The following is a 22,833-nucleotide window of genomic DNA, read 5'->3' on the forward strand; positions in this document are numbered from 1 at the left end:
TAATCTAAAAGTAGATTAGGAGTCTTGAGAGATAAAACTATAAAAAGTAAAACAATTTCTTACATTACAGAGACCATCTAATCAGCAGCGTATGGCCCTAACTATTAAAGTGGTCCAACACATTGACTGGTTAGTGGAATAATCCCCAACCAGTGGCTTGTGAGCAACATGTTGCTCACCACCCCCTTTGATGTTGCTCCCAGTGGCCTCAAAGTAGGTGCCCATTTTTAAATCTCTTGGAGGCAAGTTTTGGAAGCACAGAGACACAGGTTTACTCCAAGCAGCAGGCCAGCAGTCCACACAGGGCTACCAAATAGCCAATCACCATCCTTATTTGGCATCCCTAAATAACTTTTTAATGCGTGTGTGGCTTACCAACTCTTTTTACATCTGAGTGTGGCTCACGAGTAAAAAAGGTTGAGGATCCCTGGCTCAACGACTTAGGTTTATTAAGCATGCAAAAAGCTAATGGAATTGGGGGTGGTTTCATGCATTATAACCTGTGATGAAATCTGTGAACTAATTGCCCCTATACATTGCATACACAACAGACTCTACAGCATACATACTTCCATAACACTTGATGATATTTCTCATATATATATAAGCACTGAATAAGTGCGGGCTGCTTTCATTACTATATGTGTGAATGCAAGTCAGCTCTTGAAGTCACTGGCAAGAGAATTGGTTGCCCAGGAGACAAAGTGGAAATTTGTGAAACAAGTAGAAACATGTAGTTTTAGATTTTTTTTCCATATAACATTTTGAGATAATTATGTAACTCTTGTACAGAAAGATGTAGATAAATGTGACTGTACATGAGAGCTTTTCAATTACTTTCTTAGCTGTCATGCCCTTGGTAATTTGCTTTGGCTATGCAAGCACACACAGCTGACCAGGAGGTCCATATCTATTTCCTAATACATTTTAAATGAGAAGAAGCTATTTTTGCTGTTATGGAAGGTACTGTATGGTACACCAGGTTGTGCTTTAACTATAACTAGTACCTATATGTAGTAATTTTAGGCTAGTGTCACATGATTCACTGTCTTCCACCCCATATTTAAAATCAGTGACAAGTATGCCTCCCCTAGCAACCCTGAAATGGCCTTTCTCCGATGTCGTCTTTTGGATCTTCGGCATGGATTGGGTGGACCATTATGTTTTGGGGATTAGTACCAGCCCAAGGCAACCACAGCTATTTAGCAGGTAAGATCTGTGCTCTTAAATATGCCCCCAGTAGCTCTGCTGATTCCCTGAAATGGCATATTGATAAGTAGTGCTTGGGTTTTAGCTCTATTTATTTTGGGCCATAAAACTTTTTGGAAATATGCTAGCTGGTTTGGTAGTGAAATTGTTGGATTAGTGAAAGCTGGTAGGAAATCGTCTGCAAATAGACTTATTTTGTCCATACCAACTGGAGTCTGTAGTCCTGTAATGTTAGGGTTTGCCCTAATTGATTGGGCTAAAGGCTCAAGCATTAGGGTGAATATTAAGGGTGACAATGGGAATCCCTGGCATGTACAATTGGATATGAAAGCCATCCTAAAAGGGGTCCCTGAAGTGCTGATTCTAGCTGATGGGGCTAAATTCAGGGCTACTAAAAATTCAATGAATGAAAAAAAAGTCGCAGTAGCATCAAAAAAGTCATAGTTGCATCAAAAAAATCATGCACATGAATAAAGTCATGCGGTAGCCATATTTTCACTGTTTTGCAAGACAGATTTGATCATCACAAGTGACATGCTTATAATATGTGTTAGGTTGACTGACCTGTTTGTGTGACAAAATACAACATTAATACAATACAACCCATTGGCAATACCCTCACAAAAAAAGCAGAATTGATTCAAGCTATACAGTTAAAGCTATCTTTAATTTTATTAAACAGAGTAAAAAGGCCCAATGCTTTTCGTATAGTTATACTTCATCAGGGGCGTTCCTGATGCCTACGAAACGTGTTGGACCTTTTTACTCCGTTTGATAAAATTCAATATAGCTTTACCTGTAAAGCTTGAATCAATCTGTTTTCGCCTGCCATATCCAATTCAGCTCCCCCTCCCTACCTTCCTCACTTTGTTGCGAGTATCTTAAACATAGGAAGAGGGACAGTGCGATTGGCTGCAGAGAACCACGTGGGCACCTGGTGAATACAACACAGAAGGAGTTCGCAATCGCTGTAAGAAGAGAAGGACCGCAAGGTGGATAAGGATAAATGCGCATACATTCGGACACGCTGTAAGTAGATCTTAAGCAGGGGCATTTTGTTCATTATCAGTACACTCTTTACGATTTGCAGCTGTTTGCTTAGGTACTGGAGCAGAGAGGAGAGACGAGCGTTGCAGGTTTACTTATAATGAGATGCGCATGTGGGAAACTTACCTTGTAAGTAGAACATTGAATGCGTGTGAGCTTTGGCCAAGTTGTATTACACTATTGTGCCTTTAATGAGAAACGAGTGGCTATACAGAGCGCACCTTTCTGGAGGACTAGGCATCGTGAGATGATGAGGGAGGTGAGGAAGGGCAAGTAAAATAAGAGAATATAGAAGATTCACTGGAGAGAAGAAGAAAACAGAAAGTTAAACAAATAACTTCTAATCTGAAAGAAGAAGTTTTCAGTCCTGTGATTGCTCTGATCCGTCATGTGACAAGGAGAAGAAGAGACAGAAGAGCCTTCAGATCAGATAATAAGATTCAACAAAATTAATAGTAAATGTTATCTGGTGACCAGTAACCACTGCTGCTTCTGCCTTGAGGCAATTCAGAAATATTTTACCAGGGGCTGCAGAAAGAAACCACTGGTAAATTAAAGAGCCAAGTATTTCTTCTAATTTGTATTATTCACATAAAATATTTGCAATAAATGTTTAATAGTAGTATAAAGTATGTTTTATTTCCTATTTGTTGGGATTTTTACATTTCATTTGCACATTACATTTGATTTGTAAGTAGCAGTACAGCTAAGGAATCTGTTATCCAAAAAGCTTAGGACCTTGATTTGATTAAAATGGAGATGGGAGATGGCCTTCATGTAATTCAGAGCTTTCTGGATAATTGGTTTGTGGATAACAGTTCCCATACCCCTATTATAATATCCATGGTAGAGCACAGTAACATTGTACACACATTTCTTATTTTGTTTTTGGATTAGCCATTCCAATGGACTAAAGTATTTAAGTACTTAAGTAAAATATCCAATTACAGGTGTTATTGGAACTGCTTTTATGAATCACTATTCTCGGTGCACCCAGTACAATTTGCCCCATTGCTATATATTAACTATAGATATATAGGTTACCAGGGTACTTATGGGGAACAGAGGGTCATATAAATGTGCAAATATGCCAGGCCAACTACAGCAACATGGCTTCAGAAGCCACTAAATTCTGTTAGTTATTACTGGTCAATTGAATAATTTATCAAAACTAAAAATTCTACATAAAACTGCTTAACAAATATAAATGCCTTCATTTTAATGTTTCTTCTTCCATAGAGGCCATTGTTTCCATCATGATAAATAGACTTGAAATGGTGGGTGGGGATAAAACCTGCAGTGGCCAGACAGCACAATATCAGGGCAATCCATCATGTATTTACCCACAATGCAGCATGTTATCCAGAATTCCAGTATACCGTAATTGCAAAAATTGCGTGCAATGCAAAAGCGCCTAATTGGTTGCTACACAGATTATGTGTATTTGGAGGCATCTCCTCTTACATATGTGAGTCCCCTAAGCCCATAGTGAAATGTGAATGAGGGACAATGTTCCATAGTTTTGTAAAGACAGTGCAAAGTTGTGTTCCACATACTTTAAACCCTAGCTCATTCTAACAAATGCACTGTCAGTCATGGCACCAGCCTGTAAGTCACAGTGAGTCACAGACTGACACAGGGCTGGTTAGTCATGAGCGAATCTGTCCCGTTTCGCTTCACCATACAATTTGCGAAATGGCAACAAAATTCACGAAGCAGTGAAAAATTTGGCAAACGCGTTTTTTTTTTGTCGTCCGCGGCTTTTTTTATTCACCCACGTTTTTTGACGTGATCGTGCCCTTATTTGATGTGACCGTGCACATTGTTGACGCGCAACTACATTTCTTGATGTGAGACAAAGTTTTCCACGGCGAATTTTCAATGACGAAATCCATGCCTGGCGAAAAATGGCCAATTATAAGCAATTTTTCATTTGGTCTTCATTATTTATTTGTTATAGTTTTTGTATTATTTGCCTTCTTCTTCCAGCTCTTTGCAGTTTTTAAACAGGGATCACTGACCCCAGCAGCAGTTTTATTGTTATTTTTTGTTGCTTTCATTTCTATGCAGGCCCTCCCCTATTCAAATACCAGTCTCTCATCTTGCTGGTTGCTAAGGTAACTTGCCTGCCCTACCCTGCATCAGTATGTGCCATACTCTGTCTGCCCTATGCAGCCTTGTGTGCCATACTCTGCCTGCCCTATGCTGCCTGTAAGAGGTGACTATGGCAAGGGTTTGTTCTGGAAGATTGTTAGTGTTTGGAAATAGTTGTTAGGGGGTCCCTAAGGTGTGTAATTATGCACTGGTAGGAGGAGGCATATAGATTTAAAGGTTTAGCTTAATATGACTTAATAAACTTCTTTTACATACAAGTGATGGGGGATATCTCAACAGTGAGCCCCACCACTATTAATGTGGGTATGGTCAAACTTCTTGTTCTACTATGTGTGTGGTTTAAAAAGGAAGCTGTCAAAATAGTTTCCATTATTGGCCCTCTGCTACGTTGGCCCCCACTACAATTCTGGCCCCTGGTCCCACAGAAGTTGGACAGCACTGCTTTAGGGTATGTTTTACCATTGCCAATACCCCAGTAATGGTTAAAGAGATATCCAAGCAGACACAAGGTTAAACACCTTTTCTGCTGCCCAAGTATCACTAAACATTTCTGATATCAGAAATCTGTTTACAAGACATCAGGAGGAAAGTGAAAAACAGAAGGACATGACAAGATTTCAGTTTTATAATCAGTCTGCAGTGACATTTGTAGTCCATCGGGGTTTTCTAGGAATATCAATATGACATGCTCTGACAAAACTGCACACTTTGCCAGGTAACTAATTCGGAGGATAAGAAGCTCAGTGCAAGTGCATGGGAGGGGAACTGCATAATATAAATGCTAAAAACTGCTAAACATATGTGATGGAAATTTAAAAAAAAACCCTCAATGAAAAATGGCATTGCAAATAAAAAATGTTTTTGGACTAATTTCTAAGGGTGAAAAGGTAACCACTGCAGATATAGCAAATTCAGGATCCAAACATTTTACTCAGTACTTGCATCATTAGTTCAGATATACCTCAGTCTAGGGGGCACATTTACAAAAGCACGAACGCTCGAGCGTTCATGCGAACGCTCCGAGTGTATTTTTGCCGATTTTTTCGGGCGTCCGCACGACTTTTTCGGACGTTTGCACGAAAAAATCAGAAAGGTTTTACCGTTGTTTACAATTGTTCAGTACGAAAATTGTGTGACTTTCGGATCGCCAATACGATATTATCGTGACTAATACGATTTTTTCGTAAGCATTTTCGTGATATTTGCGATCTTCCAAATTTCCAATACGATTTTTCTCCATTCGTGATTCGGATTCGTGGATTAGTAAATGTGCCCCTAGGAGTCAGTGTATACTGTAGGGTGTTTAAATGTAAATGATTGGATTGTCTAAAACGGCATGAATTAGGCCAAAGGGACACATTTGTTGTGCATCCACATATGATCCGAATTAGGGAAGACCATTGTAGATATTTAAAGGGTCTTGGCAATGTAACGGGGCCAACATGGCTAAGTCAGGAGGACCCTTCATGAAAGTTGCTGCCTGGAGTTTGTCCAGAATATGGCAGCTCTATAGAGAGGAGTGCCCTCTCAAGGTGTTAGTATCTAAGTAGTTTATAAATATTAGTTTTAGTGATGAGCACATCTGTTCTGTTTCTCTTTCCTGAAAAATTTGCTAAAACACAGGAAAATTTGCAAAACACATTGAAGTCACAGCAACTTCTTTTTTGGTACAACTTTTTCTGTGCAGAATACATTGGAGTCTACAGTATTGGTAATTTTTCTTAGTTTTTTTTTTACCCTTATTTTTTTTTCACATCCACTTTTTCTGTGCAGAATACATTTGAGTCTAAGGGTGGTTTTTCATGGCAACTTTCAGAGAATCCATACCTGAACACTAGAATGTTCTTTTACCATTATTATCTATAAGTAAAAGATAATATCTGTGCCAATAAAAGCAAAAATGATCCATATTAATGCTGTCTGTTCTGGCTTATACAAATTTGGGCCACAGAAACCACACAACATATATCTGTGCATGGCTATCACGAAATCATCTTTGGAAATATTGCTTGCATTATGGTTTGAGGTCTGGTAATAGGTATACATTTTTTGGGGAATTTTTCTAGGGAAATATATTGAGATTGAAATGTGTGACTGTGATGTTAGGTGGGTGTATGTCAATGGGAGAGTGGCCAAAAGTGGGCATGGCATATACAAATTTTGTTGGCGTGCTGTAAGCGCCACAGACCCCTTCCTGGTAGCCTCATCCTAGTTTCTTTACAGAACACAAAACAAAATTGAGGATTGTGGCTTTTACACATTATTGAAATGTTTTCTTACTAATGCTTTAACTGCAACTTTCCCTTGACACCAATTAAACGACAAATAGCAATATTTTATGGAAATGTAATATCACAAGGTGCTTATCAGTGGGGTTTCGACAACCCTCATTAGCAGTCTCCCACTTGCCTATTTTCTCTTTGGCAAAGGAAAAAAGAAAAGAATTATACATTTCAATTAAGCAAATGATTTTAGCAAGGGCAATCTTCAGCTGCAATAAAACATGCCCTTGTCTTCTCCTGACAGGACAGACAGGATAAATTATTTGTTTCACTAATTTGCTCAGTCACAGAGCTACAAGAAAGGGCAGTACTTTTGCTTTGTTTTGGGCACAGTTGTTTCAATTTATTTTGGATGTGTATGGTATTACAAAGGCCAGGCTTTGACAGCACAGATTAAGTATGAACCCTGAAAAAGCACAACATTTTTAAAACAGAATATTTCAATGTTTCTCAAAATGTTTCCAAAAGCTGTTTTTGAATTTTGTGTGTATGTGTGTGTGTGTATGTTTGAGAGAGAGAGAGAGAGAGAGAGAGAGTTTTCTGTTGTTCGGTTCTTATGGGTTTATAGTCTCCAACATACACAGCTGGCACAGTAAGTTAAAGATGATTATAAATAGAAATTGTGCCACACCAGAACCATGGACACTAACCCAGACATAAAGGACTTTTAAATGAACAAAACAAAGGACTGGGATAATACTCCAGGATGAGGAATAAAAATAAACAGAAAATGTTCAAGAGCAGGCTACATCCAGAGATCACACAACAAAGATCAAGATCAAGAGTAGGAAATGGCCTGGTATATATAGGTCTGTCGATATCCTTAATTGGTCATCAGTCAGCTACAGATGCTAGAGACTTTTAGTCTCCAGGGATTGTTTTGCTACATAATATAGATTTCCAGCCGCAGGGAAGGGGATACCAGAGTCTTTACAATTCATGCCAGGGAAAAAGCGTAAGACAGAGATTTACCTCGTAAGGATTCCCATTATTTTAAAGGAGATATATTGTTTGAAAAACAAGAATGTTCCAGTGTATTATACTCCTCTAAATATAGAAAGAATGTGCTTAAAAAGTAGTGTTTCTGGCTAATTTATCAAAAATTTTGCAAAAACCCCATTAACCTTACACATCCATGCAACTTCCTGCCGCCTCCTTTCCCAGGCTGCGCAGGGGAGCCGGCGGCACTCAGCAAACTGCACTGTAGTACAGGAAGTCTATGGGTGTTTTTTGCATGGCAAAACCTGGTTAAAATTTTCGCTCATCACTAATGTAAATCAGGCATGCATAGTAGACAGCTCTTTTACTGACTTCCTATTCAAACGTGAAGTCATTTTTATGGATTTTTTTAAAAAGGCTTACTTGATCCTCTGGCCAAAATACCTGCATACCCGGGGGGATGAAATTACGGTGAATATGCACAGAAGAGATGGCACTAGCACACTTTCTTTGCAACTACTGAACTTTGTGATTATGCCCCAGCCTTCTGGCTAAGATGATAAGAATTTTTAAAATAAAATAGTGCCACACACTGCCAATTTTTTGTCAGCTTTTTATCAATTTATTTGTTATCACTTCTGTGTTTGTCATAAGTCTGGGCAAGGATCTTCTGTAGGTGGGGAAGTGTAGCCATTATACCAGCGTAGTAAGTCTGGGGACCCTTTAGAGGGTCTGATGATTATTACACTTTGTAGACTTTCTGGCTGGAGGTTGGGGGCAAGGGACCACACCTAGGGGCTGATTTACTAATCCACGAATCCGAATCCCGAATGGGAAAAAAATCGGATTGGAAACGAACATTTTGCGACTTTTTTGTATTTTTTGCAATTTTTCGTCGCCGATGCGACTTTTTTGTGAATTGTCGCGACTTTTTTGTAGCCGTTACGACTTGCGCAAATTGTCGTATTGAGCGCTAGTAAACGGCGGGCAAACCTTTCCGATTTTTTCGCGATGGCTACGAAAAAGTCGCGACAATTCCCGCAAGTCATAACGGCTACGAAAAAGTTGCGACAATTTCTGAAAAAGTTGCGACAATTTCCGAAAAAGTTGCAACGGCGACGGAAAAAAATTGCAAAATACCGATCATTACGAAAAAAACGCATTCGGCCACTTTCGATCCGTTCGTGGATTAGTAAATGTGACCCCTAGTCTTATGATGAAGGTTGGCCTCAAGATTCTTATCATGGTGGGTCTTCAGGCTTAGTAATTAGCAGTTTTGACTGAATTTTGAAGCATGTAGCTCTGCCTCAATAAAAAATCTGTATCCAGTACAGTATAAGTTGTCAAGATACATTATTGGGGAAAGACAGAGTCTGTAAAGGCAAAGTTTAAGTTCATATTCTTATTCTGACTCTTTACACCTTGCAGCTATGAATTAATACACTGACTAATATCCACGACCCGAAGAAGAAAAATGCAGACAACATTTACAAATACAAGCAAATCAGTTTCAATAAATCTGCAATATATTAAATATGATAGGTTTGCTATATGTTAGTTATCATCTGAATCAGGCAAAAGGGGAAGGATGATTTATTTGAACAGCACACTATCAGGAATGACAGCATTGCTTTTAGGAACATTGTGCGTAATTAGTTTCTGATTAACAGACATACCCTCTGATATTACTTTAGCATAAAATAAAGTGCCTGGGGAGTCACCTGCAGGGGCAATGAAAAGGCAAATACACATTCTGCTCTAATGGAACAAACAGCCGATTAACGATTCCCTGTACCGGCCTGTGGAATGCCATATAAGCAAATCATCTGATACATGTCAAATTATATATTTCATCAGAGAAATATCAGTAAAAAGGGTATAATGCAAGGAAAGAACAACAGTTTAATGGCATTTGTTGAATAAGTTAAAAATTACAGGCCAAATATACACAAAGGAATCCTGGGATTACCAGGAGATACTACCATGGCTCCCTTTGTATGTAGTGGTTACGAGCTTCATACATATCCCTATGTCTTTTACTTTCACTTTCAAGACCTTTCTAAAATGCCTTAGAATGCATAGAAAGTGTATGCCCTGCTTGGTTTCCCCATAGCTTCTTTATACAAACAAACAAAAAAACCCCCCCAAAAAAACAATGATGTAGAAAATCTTACCCTCAGATTATTCTCACTTTTACCTGAGAGCCACATGTATTAACCCCATTACCTGCTCTCATTTTCCCACTCTTATACTGAAAGTTGCTGGAACTTTATTAATGTATAATTAAACATTTTACATTTTCTCTGACTCTTTGCTTCATAATTTTTTAATTACAGAGGATCCGTTATCTGGAAACCCGTTATCTGAAAATCTCCCATAGACTCAATATTTATTAAATAATTCCATTTTTTTAAATGATTCCCTTTTTCTCTGTAATAACAAAACCTTACTGGAGGTTAAACAATCCTTTTGGGTTTATTCAATGTTTAAATGATTTTTATTAGACGTAAGTTATGGAGATCCCAATTATAGAAAGACTCCTTATCCAGAAAAGCCCAGGTCCCGAGCATTCCAGATAACAGGTCCTATGCATGTGCTTCTAAAGAATAAGGCAAATGCAGTTTCCTGGACACTTCTTAGAATGATGAGAATGGACACACCAAAACATTTCACCTCTTATTTCTGTAACTGAGCACCCAGACATGATACATTAATATTCTAAACCAGAGAGACTTTGTGATACTTGCAAAATTGGGGTAATATTTTTCCTTCTCTGTCAACATGGGAGGCAGAATCCCTCTGTAGGGACCTATAGGGTTACATGGCCCCTATGGCTTTAAATCCCTACAGGTTCAGTTCCCTTAGTTGCTGGGTGGAAGGGAATGTATCTAAGTAAGTTCATTAACATATGTGTGCTATTGGCTAGCAGGTATGGTGACCACTTCCTGCCTCACTTTGGTATAGTGCTGGGAAAGGAGTGGCACCTTCCTCTTTGCTTCCACCTGAGAAACAGGGTGGATGGCTGCTGTGAGCCCAGGGAACGGGCCCAGTTAAAGCCAGGGAACGGGCCCAGTTAAAGCCAGGGAACAGGCCCAGTTAGAGCCAGGGAACAGGGCCCCGTGAATGAGGCAGATATTGGCAGGTGTAGCTCCCATTATAGTACACTCTAGGAGTGTAAGGCAGTTAGGGCTGAGCTAGAAAGAGCAGTTCTGAGCTCCTTCATAGGACTTGCAGTTTTGGAGGTATCTCTCCCAGGCCATATTGCCTGTAGTGTAGGCATCCAAGTGAATAGGGAATCAGGATAGAGAATTCCCTGAGGGGATCCACTACGGGGTGTGGCAGAGGGGAAGTGAGATTCCTGCCAAATCTGTCCTTAGGAGAATGGAACAGAAATTGTGTATATGCTGTGTCTCCAGGTTTCAAGAAGGAGTGAAATTTTCTTAAATGTTGCTGTACATGGCTTTAAAATAAGCTTTTGACAGAACTGAGGCATTGGTAAGGCAGAAAATGCTTTTAAAATGGTCCAATTTGCTAAAATGGCCAAGAATCCATAAGGATTTCGCAGTTCAATGTTTTTCACTTGGTTGATAATGCATGCTGTCTGCTTTTCCAGTCATCAGTTTTTCTATTAGTCACTGGCTGATAAGCTTACATATATTTTAAGCTGCTCACTATGTGCAACTGATTTACAATAAAGATACAGTAGCTGGGGACAAAATATGAGACATACATTTAACAAATAATAGCATACAGCTGATATCACAACTGAAATTTTACTTTTAAAAGCTTCATAAATATTCCCTTTAAATGTATTGTTAGCAAATGTAAACATTTTTTAACTCTTTATATGTTTGCTGTCTTTTAAACTGTCTTTGATTACCATCATGTAAGCTGGTTAGGAGTCTTTAAGTCCTGTCAGTGTGTTATAGTGAGGGGTTAATTGCCATGGCTTAGCACCGATTAAATCTTTAGAGAGCAAAAACTTCTATTATACTGAAAATCCTGGAGGTACAGTGGCGATTGTGACTTTCCCCATGACCAACAAAGAAAGTCTGCAGACCCTCTTATACAGTTTTAAACACTTAGAGCCTCACTGTTAATGTGATGGGATTTATTTGTGGCGGCTTGTTTCCTTTGTTTCTTTTTGAATTTCTCTTTGTAAAGTTTTTCATACAAGCCATGACATACACACACAAAATATACAAGGTTTTATATACCCTTTACTGAATGCAGTGGTTGATAACATCAGGTTCACAGGGGAAGACGTACAAGGCTACAGATAGGTATTTCAGACTGTGTTACATCAAAGGGGAGGCCAACGATTTTAAATTTAGGTACTAATTTTAGTTTTAGGCTTAAACTGAAGATACCTCCTTCCTCTTGTCTCTTAGCACTTTATCTTGTATTTATTTATATATAATATATAAAAGCCATGAATATCCTGTAAATTATATCCTTATAACTGAAGCTTAGTAAAGGAAAGCCCTGGAGCTATAAGCGCAGGGGCTGCATGACAAGGGATCCGAATAACCAGCAGCCAGATTACACTGGTTTATGTTTAGAGATTGGCAGAACTAGGTACAACTGTGATTAGGTGAGAAGGAAAGAGTTAAGGCAGGAGAAAGCCAGCCTGGGGGGGGGGGGGAGAAAGAGAGGGATGTGATGTCAAAAAAGAAGCACTCACTTCCTTATCTTCTGAGCAGGTAGAAACATCCCAACCACCCTCCCCTTTTTTGCATATTTTGCAAAATGTCATCAGTTTCTCTTCTTTTTGTTTTCATATTATCTATTAATAACTGAATGTGGATGTTTTCCTGAATGCATTGTTATATTGTGTTTTCTGTATCTTTAACCGGTATAAACTTGAGAGTCAGCATTGTATTTAATTCATGTTAACTACGATTGCTTGATCCAGGGAATATTTCTGATTGCCAAGGGGGTCAGGAAGTAATTTTTTCCCTCTTGAAGCATAATTGGCACTAGCTTCAGGTTGGGTCTTTTGCTTTCCTGGATAAAAAAAGTGGATATATGATAATATATTTTAAGTTTTATTTGTCACAGCAGCGGTAGGACCTTGCCAGAGTACTGCACAGGTCATTTTAGCATAGGGAGAAAGGAGGTTCTCTCCTGTGACTACACGGTGGATTAATAGATACAGACGCTACTGCTGCTTGTGCTAGGTGAGAGCCTGCTTGGATTTCCTATCATCGAGACACTGCAGATCCAGGACCGGCAGCAGGGCTGCTGAACTTCTCTCATGTTTGGTAATGCAGCTCCTGCTGGTAGCAGAGTTTGGGGCCATCCTCTCTGTAGGTAGAGGCAGTCTAATACTCACGGCAGAGCATAGTAGCGACCTCTTATGAAATTATGGCTTTAGAATATTGCCTTGGGTTAGATTGGCATGGTCCTATTTATTTGATAAAATGTGAATAAATGCTGTGGCCATTTTCTCCACCTCTGTCTCCTGGTGTTTCATTAAGGTATGTAAGAAAGGGGTTCAGTGGGTTACCTCAAGGCGAAGGGTCAATTGAGGAGTCCCCTTGTCATGTCATCAGCTATCATCGGTGCTTAGTAGTGATGAGTGAATCTGTGCTGTTTTGCTTCGCCAAAAAATTCACCTTATATTTTACAATAGGGGGTACTTTATTCACTATATAGTTATCCTATTGATTCCTATTTGCTCTGGTAACTTTTATGTCTTGTTTTGTTTTGATATACCTCTCTATGTATACAAGTAGCGGTGTATAAATAAAAAATATACATACATATATTGGACCAAGGAGACAAATGGATTTAAAGAGGCAAGGAGACTATCTATTACAAAAAGGAACAACCATTGCTAAAAATAGGTTGAGGCCTACAACACCACCTGTCAGCCACATACTATCTGTATACATGGGCTGACATAAATGTGCCTGTCTGTTCTGTAACAAAGCCACAGTTCTAGTAAAGTCACCATTAAGGAATATGTGCTGTAAGAGCTTTCAGCATTTAATTGCTGGTGGCCCTCCGACATGAGTGTTGACTTTTCCCAGAGCCTGCTCCTCTTCTAAAGCCCACTTCTCCCTCCCTTTTCTGGACAACAACCCCCAGTTGCTGATGTAGTGAATGTAAGAATTTAATTAGGAGAATCATTGACTCTAGATTTCTCAAGGATCTCTACAATATTGTATCCTCTTAAAGGGATTTGGCTCTGAAGAAAGTTATTCAGTCAAACATTCAGACATACACGACTCTAGTCTAGTTAGAAAATTTTCTTGGAAATTCCCTCTAATTCCCCAGGGGTAACACATTTAAGAATTTTTGTGCCATGTTTAGTGTCCCACTTTGATGTCATGGCAACTCATTTGGTAAAAAATTACATTATATAAGCCATCCTGATATTCTAGTGCAGTGATACCTAACCAGTGATTTGTGAGCTACATGTTGCTCACTAACCCCTTGGATGTTGCCTCAAAGCAGGTGCTTATTTTTGAATTCCTAGCTTGGAGGCAAATTTTTGTGAAAACATAAAAACTGGGCGTACTGCCAAACAGAGCCTCCTATAGGCCGCCAGTCCATATAGGGGTTACCAAATAACCAATTGTAGCCCTTATTTGGTGCCCCCAGGAACTTTATTCATGCTTGTGCTGCTCCCCAACTCTTTTTACAGTTGAATGTGGGTCACAGATAAAAAATGTTGGGGACCCCTACTCTAGAGCCTTGTCCAATTGCTGATTAGTGAGTGCATATTTTCTGACCTCTAGTCTCTGATTATTGGCCCCTTCCTGCCTTACACCTTGTTTGCTGCCTGTTCAGATCTCTGTTCAAGTTTAGATTATGATTCTGTCTAACACATCTGGTACTCTGCCAGTGCTGTGATCCCCACTGCTGGGTTTCCACTCCGGTCATATATCTAACAGCTAGCATTAGAGTTTAGATAATGCTATTAATAGTAATGGGTGAAATTTTCACCAAGTTTCAACGCGAAGAAACAAACATAGATTCCAAAAAAAAATGAGTGGCTCGGAGAAAGTCGCTGCGAAAAAACCACACTGACTCCAATGCATTTTGTGAGTTTTGAAGTGGGACAGATTTGCCCATCTATAAACACTAATTTTAACTGTATTACTCTAAAGGTTTTAAAATGCTGGTGAATTCCCTTAGCTGAACTGACAAATCTGCTTGGATGAGGCTGCAACATTTGCAAGCCATTATGCCTTCTAGATACTCATTCTCTTCTTGTTTTTGACTATTGAATGTAATACAAGGTGAATATATAATGATTTTCTTATTGCACTCCCCTATAAAAATATACCCAGTTCTGACTGCAACTACTTCTTTGCCTTTCGGAAAACCTTTATTTTCCCTCTATAATAACTTTGTGCAAAGTGATTCTATGTTCACTTTTTTCCCCTTTGATAAATATTCCCCCATATCTAATATTCTAATTGAATTTTTAACTTCAACTATTGTTGCTTCTCTTTTATGACACTCATGATGGCAGATTCTTCTTCATTGTTTAAAGAGATTTTTGAAACAGAACCTAGTGTAGATATAAAACACACCATGTAGGTATGCTGGTTTTGAACATGGAGCTGACAGAACATGTTTCGACTTTTGACTTACATATCATCATGTCATAGTTAATATAAAACTATATGCTATTATTTATGAGTGAGAGAAATGAGTGAAGATTTGTATTTCTTGTACCTTTCAAATGTGTCATCTGCACTGATATGTGATAAAAACATGGTACTAATCAATTTGCTTCTAATTAATACAAAAGTGTTTGCTTGTGCAGTACAGAGCCATACCTGGGGTTACATTAAACAACCACTGAAACAATGTTTAAAGTGCAAATTTCAGATGCATTTGCCATGTTTTTACCCACAATGCAGCAGTTTTCCTATAATTCCAACCATAATTGGTGACATGAGGAATTGATGCTTCTGATGCAAATCCACGGGGGTGGTAGTAGCTCCATGGTTCCCCTGTGTCAATACACACACTATACCTACGTGTAGACCAACTGGCAACCCTTATTTTTAATAGTTGGCAATTAAATAACTGCTTGTGCATTCTTGTACTGTTTAATTAAGGATTCAAGGGATCTGGACTTTTGACTGGAGTGTAAGGGATGGGGGACCTGATTAATACCAACACAGCTTCTTCCAGTCAAATTGTGTGCCTAGACTACCTGTTGTGGGTATTTTTAAAGTTGCTTCAGAATGCAGAAAAATATGTGAGCAATTTTGTATCGACCTCTATAATACAACTTTTTCTTGCCAATTTGAAAAAATATTATATTGGCACAGCTATACTTTGCCTTTCTTTGTCACATTTTAGTTGCCATGGTAATCATTTCAACATACACACTAGAAATGAATGAAAACAATTCAGCAAGTTTTGCGGGTCTTATCTGCAATGTTCCATAAAACATTTAGGAAAGTGCCCAGATCCAATTAAACTGGGGAAATTGATCACAGAAGGTTTCAAAAGATAGTTCTTCCTGTCTGCACCATTTCCCTTATACGGTTATGCAGTTGTTCTCTAGCTGTGGTGGGTTTTTTTTTGTATTCATTTTTGTTTTCACCAAGGCCACACATGTTTATCATATCCAGTATCTAGGCCTTAACGACAGTATTTGAAACAGCAACCTGTTATAAGCTGCCTGAAAATGTTACTGATATAAACATTTTGCTTTGTCTCCACTGATATAGTAATAACAAAAAAACATTTTTTGGCATCTAGGCAACAGCACATAGAGTGATGTCAAGTGTTTTGTTACCCCAGCATTTTGTCCCCCCCAAATGAGCTGCTTAATACTAATGTCAAGTGTTATATTTAATCCTAATACATAGCAGTATCTGCTGTGTCTTAATAGAGCCTTTATTAAAGACGCACTCCGGCTGCCGAACAAAAATTTGTTAAAGGGGACCCCTACTCTAGTGCCTTGTCCAATTGCTGATTAGTGAGTGCATATTTTCTGACCTCTAGTCTCTGATTATTGGCCCCTTCCTGCCTTACACCTTGTTTGCTGCCTGTCCAGATCTCTGTTCAAGTTTAGATTATGATTCTGTCTAACACATCTGGTACTCTGCCAGTGCTGTGATCCCCACTGCTGGATTTTCACTCCAGTCATATTTCTAACTAATGTCAAGTGTTATATTTAATCCTAATACATTGCAGTATCTGCTGTGTCTTAATAGAGCCTTTATTAAATTAACAAAAATGTGTTAAAGGGCCCCACACAACACAGATTTACCTATCACTGCAATCTGTTCCTTCAAAAAGTATGAATAAATACCATTTTTATTTGATAAAAATCAAGCTGCAAAACAGTTCTTTCTCTTTCTGCATCATTTGAAATCCTGGCAGGGAAGGAGGGACTAAAACATTGATGTTACAAATTGTAGCAACTTCTACACAGCTTACAAACAGCATGCAGGAACTACATAACCCACAATGTATTGCACTGTGATGTTCCTTTCCTTACTGGTATCATGTGTGCAGGGAATTGTGGGATTTGGAGTAGGTGGGCTGAGGACAGTCAACTAATGTTACTTTTTTTTTGAGTCTCAACGTAGTCCGCCAGATCAGCAGGAGAACAGAGGGTAAGGCTTATTACATCAAAAACTATGAAAAGGCTACATATTTTTAATTGATGTTTATTGCAAAGTTGCTTCAAATTATATTTACTTTTCAAAAAGCTTAAATTGTGTTTTGGTGGAGTTCCCCTTTAAGTGCAGTGCCATTCCACGGCGATTTTGAGTGTTTTCTCACTGGGTAGGGGTGAAAATGTTCAGACTGGTCATTGGTTTGTTTGAATGGAGAACTCCTGAAAGTGCCTGATACCCAAGGTGCTTTAATATTCCTATCCATGTAGACTGAGGGCTGATTTTTGCCATGACCAAAGACCAAAATGCTAATCTCAAGAAATGTGTGATAGGGCTGTTGGGAGCAAAATAATTTTCTATTACATATATTTCACTTGTTCTAAATGTGTCATAATTCCTCCTTATGCTACTTATTCCCTTTATACGGAAACCCATAATCCAGAAAGTTCCGAATTACGGAAAGGCCATCTCCCATAGATTCCATTTTAATAAAATAATTAACATTTTTAACAATGATTTCCTTTTTCTCTGTAATAATAAAACAGTACCTGTACTTGGTCCCAACTAAGATATAATTAATCCTTATTGGAGCCAAAACAATCCTATTGGGTTTAATTGCTGTTTAAATAATATTTTTAGCAGACTTTTGGTAGGAGATTCGAATTATGGAAACACCCCTTATCTGGAAAACCCCAGGTCCCGAGCATTCTGGATAAGGGGTCCCATACTTGTACTATTTAGGACATTATACAATGTCCGTGCACACTTAAAATTTTTCCTGCAAAACAAAGGGAAGATAATGTTGTATAAATGATGACAATACTTGTTTTTGTATATGTTTTTGTTTGATTTTCAGTTAGCCCTTTTTTTGGCTTATCAAGCTCAGCAGGAAGGAATTAATGTAAACTCTGCAGGGTTATACTGAAATTATTGTTTTCCCTTTTCTCATCCCTAGCCTACAAGAAAACAATTATTATAGAAAATAGTGTGTTATCCCTTTGGATATACAAAGACAAATTCACACATTTGCCAGGTAAGCCTATGAGGAATGCAATGATAAAGTTTTGCTACAGGTGTAAGCCTACGGGGGCATATTCTACTGAATTTACATCCTAAACACTATAAACACAGTGATGCTTTTGAGATTTTGCACCTTGATCATGTGGTACATGATTTATGATAACAATATATTCTGCAAAGTGGGAGACTCTAGCTTAAAAACATGTAAATAACATTTAATATTGGCAATATTAGCAGCATGTCAGAAAGCAAGGTTCAACCACAGAGTATTTTTTCCGTTTAGGATTTTTTCATTCAAATTCCCAATAGCGACAGTGGCAGCTACAGAAAGTTGATCCAATGTAGCTATACACAATGCTCAAGGCTAGAGTCGTAATGAGAGTCAGTATGCAAGAATTCCTAGCATTGCTTGCTATTATATTTGCTATGACAACCTCTTTTTATTATATCTACTGATGATTGCAAGCCTTCACTTCACTGAACAAAACTGCCAGAAAAAGAGGTAACTATCAGAACTCTGGGCAAAATATATTTCTCTGGATATTTTAAAATATGTTTATTAGTCTACTGTGACTTTTGTATAAGCAGAGACGCCTATGAGACATGACTAAACATAAACTTTTTGACGGAGCAATAATTTTACAGTTAAGCTCTCCTTGTATTCATTTATAAAGTAACAAACCCAAAGCACGACACGGATCTGCAGTGAGATCTAATATCCCATCACCTGAAGGCACAACAGCATTTTAAAACAACATTACCATGTGTGTATGAAGTATTGGGACCTTGGTAATAATATGTAGTATTTGCTGCTTCTCAATAAGGATTTACCATGAAAGCCCTGGATAAGCAATAGATAAGAGGAAGATGCAATTGACTTCTTCCTTATCCCTGTGTTTATTGACTTGTATCACGTGCTTTGAGTAGAGCCAAATTCATCTCTGCCAAGGGTACATTGCTTGCTGCTGTTCCCCCATTCCTATCAGCATCGCTCTTTCAGGGTTCTAAGTAATATAACCGCATTGTAATACTATGCGACATGTTGCAGCAAGTGTAGAACAAGATGAAACAACAGCTTCCCACTGGTATTCAAAGGCCACAGCTGGACACAACATTGGTATGGGGCAACAGACACTAGAGGCACTCTCCCAAAAAATAAAATCTTTGCTTTAGTTTTACCAAAAGTCACAAGTTACTGGAGGTTTATACTATATGGCCAGCAGGTATCTAGCTCTACTAATCCCATAGTAACAAATTATAATAAATAATGCCCATAACTCTTTGTGTTCCACTCGATAAGCGTAACCCATTAAACCAGGATATTGCTTAGGCTGCTGTCATTTAACCAGCATATCATAAGCACCTATTAAGGACCTTAGAGAAAGCCTGATGTAAACAAAACAATTATGCTTAAGTGTTCCTTCATTAGCTCATCACGCATGCATTTTAATTGGAATTTCATTACAGTCCAGTAACCCTGTATACTCCACAAAGCTGCAGGCAACCCAGCAGTCACAATTTATAAATGCACCTTTACTTTACTTGCCTGCTTGCCAAGCTTGCAGTATAAATCATCTCCTGTGGGCAAGATGCAGTCAATATATGTGAGAAGAGAAGGTGCAGTAAGTCATACAGTCTTATGGTCAAGCTGTTTTCCCATGCAGAGATGCTGTGGCAATCTCAGCCACTGACACTGTGCAAAATCCAGCCCACATTTAAGCAGATTAGGATGCAGAGATGTGCTAGTGCCATTCATAAAGAAAATTCTAGGTTATCCTATCGGCAAAAAAAAAAAAATAGGAAAAAGACCCTTACCTGGGGTTACAACTGCAGCATGGACTTCTCTTACGAGTGCAGACACTTGCTTTGGGGGCTGACTGGACTGCTACGGATTTCCTTCTATCCAACCAAATAACAGTTTGCATAGAGAGGCAGGCAGCACAGAACACAGTTTTTCCCCTCTTGCTGTTGTCCTTGGTGTTAATGGAACAATTCAAACACTATGATCTTTCTCAGCCTTACAAGACTAATGAAATAAAACAGAGTTACAGCTTGCTCCATCTAGAGGATTTAATAGGGGTTTCATTACAATTGATTGCCCTGTTTATTTCCCCCTCCTCCACCTCTCTTGTGTGTGTCTGTTTTCTGTGCTGAGTGAAACGGTGGTCCAGGGGAGGAGGGATCTGTTTTCCAATACCCTCCGTCCCTCCCTCCCTCTCTCTCATCTGCAGTCTTTCTCAGTCCCTGATAACACTGAAGTGATGTCACAGAATCTCCGCGGCTTTTTTTTTTTTTAACTCAGGGGATTTCCCAACACTCACATTTTTTGCACCAAAATAATAAGCAGTTAAGATTAAATTGATCAAATTGATCAATCAGATCAGATTAAATTGATCATTTCTTGTTGTAATTCAATCTGTCTTTATTTTGCTTCTTTTCTGTGGCATTGCAAATAAAAATGATATCCTAAAATCCTTCAGTTTTCTTGTATCTCACTTTGTTTATGCTTGAAAAGTTCATCTAATGCAGTATATTAGTTTTTGCTTATAGTCACTTGTTTTATGAAATTATATAAGGAAGTTATACATGATTACAAGATACATTGCTTCCTTACTTGAGCCTGAGACATGTAGAAAAAGCTGGTTGTTCAGGTAGCAGGTCACTAGCCCCTCATACTTTACTGCACCCAATGGTAAAAGAACAGAGGAAGAAGATGGTGAGGGGGAGGCAGGGGTCCCCAGGCTTTGGGGTCTGCTTGCAGCATCATTGCCTATCAATCTCGGCCCGGTTATTGTTTGGTGTTTTTACTTATTAAGCTTGTGGCTATTAAAATATCAGAATTCAGTCTGCTCTAGGAATCCACAGGAGCGCAGCTAAGCTTCCATTTACTTGCATATAGTTAGTGCATTATTTCATAAATATTCATATAAAAACCACAATAAAAAAATGGTTTTACTCCATGGGAGTGCACATAAAACCTCCATCCCTAACATGGTACATCTCTCTACATCTAGGGCATATTAAGATATCAGAAAATGAATATAAAGTACTCATTAAGGCCAGCCCTACCCATTCCTTCACTTGACGCATTGCATCCATTTTTTTTTACTTACCACCTTGGAGCTCCAGCAAATGCAAAGGGTATGAAGATATTTTTTTACTGGCCCTTTTACATTTTAAAGGGGGATCCCAAATGCTCACTCAAGTAAGGTATTGATTTTTAGCGCTCCCTCTTTGTTCAGCTGCTGTAATAAACATAAATAACGTCCTAGGTGTCATTTATGAAAGTTGGCAGCGCAATGCAAGAGCTTGGCATGCATATCGCATTTTGCATGCGCAAAAAACGCATCATCGCAAAGCATTATTTCTAATGAATTGCGTTAATTAGCGAATAGAAATAGTACTAACGCATGATTCACAAACACATATGAAGCGCTAAACATGTAAAATATCGCTTTAATCTGTGCGAATATTAACACCTACTTGGGGCAGGCGGTACTTAAACAACATTACGGTTCGTGAGATTTTGCCAACACAACATGGAGTTTGCAATTGGATTTTTTCAAGTATGTGATCGTTCTAGAGTGATGCAGCCTCCAGTTTTCAGGGAAATGGTAATTTTCAGAACAGTACTTTACAGAAAGTAATGGTTACGTGTGTAATACCGTGCGCTAATATCGCACGCGGCGGGAAATAAGGCACATGGCGGAAAATAACGCAAGAAAATCGCTCCTCGTGAGTTAAATAACGCAAAGAACATTGCTTCTTAATTATGACAAGTGTCCTTTTAGTGAATCGAGCATTAAGTCGCAAAAATAAGAAGTGATAACATTTTTAACTCATTCTATAAATAGCGCTTGTTTTATCGACCTTTAGTGAATCGGCCACATAGACTTTAATTAACATATCTAACACCAGTTCCCTACACTGGGGACACTACCAAATGCCCCCAATAATCCCTAATTTCTGAATCCTCCCATGCAGTGTTTTTTTGTGCCAGTGTGTCCCTGTACCAGTGGGTTCTGCCTATATAATACAATGAGCAAGGACACTGGAAGGCTCATTTATCAAATTCAGATTTGTTCAAACCACGAGTAAACTCATTTCCACGAATGTCCGCCAAAATATCCAAATTGAAAAAGCATGAATAAAAAAAGAAAAAAAGACACAACTTTTTCATATTGTTGCACAAATTACAGTGTCAGTAAAGAAAGATCTTCCAGTTGTTAATAGACACCTGCATTGATTTCTACATGATCTCAAAAGGTTTTATATGAAAAATTGCAAAGGAAACACCTTTTTTTGTGACAAAATTGTATTTCAGCACAAAAAAAAACACCAGATTTCCACTTTAGAAAGTGTGTAGTACTACAATCAAACAAACCTTTTAGAAGATTTTTTGTTCCCAGTGTGAGGTTTAAAAATGCACATGCAATGCATTCAATTATTGCATTTTTTTATACACAATGAAGTGTTATTCCCACAATTCCAGCATTACTGTGGCAGAGTGCAGCTTTGCATTCTCAACAACTGCATGTGATCCTCAGCTGTGGATGACTGTGCAGTTTCCGTTGTCTGTATTATAATGATGTTTGCTCATGATTCACAAAGAATAAGTCAGT

General features: G+C 38.5%; 1 protein-coding gene across 2 annotated transcripts in view; it reads right to left on the reverse strand.

Moving 5' to 3' along the window:
* dgkb (diacylglycerol kinase beta) overlaps positions 1-20,356 on the reverse strand; it is a 271,623-nt gene extending 251,267 nt beyond the window's left edge. The window contains exon 1 of one of the 2 annotated variants that reach the window (XM_031903168.1): positions 20,027-20,356. The gene's annotated coding sequence lies outside the window, so the exon portion shown is untranslated. 2 annotated transcript variants of the gene reach the window in all.
* Positions 20,357-22,833: the final 2,477 nt, after the last annotated feature.

The sequence above is a fragment of the Xenopus tropicalis genome, chromosome 6 (genome assembly GCF_000004195.4).
Source record: "Xenopus tropicalis strain Nigerian chromosome 6, UCB_Xtro_10.0, whole genome shotgun sequence".
NCBI classification, from domain to species: Eukaryota; Metazoa; Chordata; class Amphibia; order Anura; family Pipidae; genus Xenopus; species Xenopus tropicalis.